Genomic DNA, 1,820 nt, shown 5'->3' with positions numbered 1-1,820 from the left:
GGATATGGTACAGATATCTCTGGTATGGATATCTCTGGTACGGATATCTCTGGTACGGATATCTCTGGTATGGATATCTCTGGTATGGATATCTCTGGTATGGATATCTCTGGGATGGATATCTCTGGTATGGATATCTCTGGTATGGATATCTCTGGGATGGATATCTCTGGTATGGATATCTCTGGTATGGATATCTCTGGGATGGATATCTCTGGGATGGATATCTCTGGTATGGATATCTCTGGGATGGATATCTCTGGTATGGATATCTCTGGTATGGATATCTCTGGTATGGATATCTCTGGTATGGATATCTCTGGTATGGATATCTCTGGTATGGATATCTCTGGGATGGATATCTCTGGTATGGATATCTCTGGTATGGATATCTCTGGTATGGATATCTCTGGTATGGATATCTCTGGTATGGATATCTCTGGTATGGATATCTCTGGTATGGATATCTCTGGTATGGATATCTCTGGGATGGATATCTCTGGTATGGATATCTCTGGTATGGATATCTCTGGTACGGATATCTCTGGTATGGATATCTCTGGTATGGATATCTCTGGTATGGATATCTCTGGTATGGATATCTCTGGGATGGATATCTCTGGTATGGATATCTCTGGTATGGATATCTCTGGGATGGATATCTCTGGTATGGATATCTCTGGTATGGATATCTCTGGTATATCTCTGGATGGATATCTCTGGTATATATCTCTGGTATGGATATCTCTGGTATGGATATCTCTGGTATGGATATCTCTGGTATGGATATCTCTGGTATGGATATCTCTGGTATGATATCTCTGGTATGGATGTCTCTGGGATGGATATCTCTGGTATGGATATCTCTGGTATGGATATCTCTGGTATGGATATCTCTGGTATGGATATCTCTGGTATGGATATCTCTGGGATGGATATCTCTGGTACAGATATCTCTGGTATGGCTGTCTCTGCTATGGATATCTCTGGTACGTGCATTTGTGTGTGTGTATCCTTCATCAGGAAACAACAGGACATCTCAACAGGAATCTCCACATGGGGCCTGGAGTCTCTAATAACTAGATCAGCGGGGGTGACTGTCATGGTTACTGTACTGCAGAATGACCCTTTACAACAAACAGCACCTTACAGTACATTCCCATCTGTTTGTGTTAACTGACCATATGAGTTGAGGCCAGGCAACACATGTTTGTCAAGATGATGTGGCAAATGATTACCTTTAAAAACTACACAACCCTGAGCCATATAGGTATCTCATTATTTTATCATACATTATAACATGATATAATTTGTCTTTGTCCATCTGTCGTACATATATCTCCATAACTCTGTGTCAAATCAGATCAAATAAATACATTAAAGAGACACAGTAAACGGACAGAACAAACAGGCTATACTGTAACAACAATAAATAGAAATTCTGAAAAACCTCCACAATTAAATATTTTTGGATGAAATATTGAATTATTATTATATATAGTTAGAATCTCATAATCTTTTTTACATTTATTTTTAAAGCTCTTGCAATATTACACAATTATTAATTCTACAATACTTATTAAATCTCCATTTAGGCCTACATATTGTTAAATAAAGTAATTTAATTTAAATCAAATAAAAGGAATTTCATGAATAATATAATATAATATCAATACAAATTCTATCAAATGTTTGAAGCATCAAAAAAGGTCAGATTTTTACAGCCAGTCAGTCCACCTCCCAGTTCAGTCATATCGTCCTGAACTTAGAGAGATACAGTATAACCTTCTGAACTCTATAGTCCTAGGTGCGTCTGGCAG

The sequence above is a fragment of the Oncorhynchus masou genome, unplaced genomic scaffold, assembly GCF_036934945.1.
Source record: "Oncorhynchus masou masou isolate Uvic2021 unplaced genomic scaffold, UVic_Omas_1.1 unplaced_scaffold_1511, whole genome shotgun sequence".
Classification (NCBI taxonomy): domain Eukaryota; kingdom Metazoa; phylum Chordata; class Actinopteri; order Salmoniformes; family Salmonidae; genus Oncorhynchus; species Oncorhynchus masou.
This window is presented reverse-complemented; position numbering follows the sequence as displayed.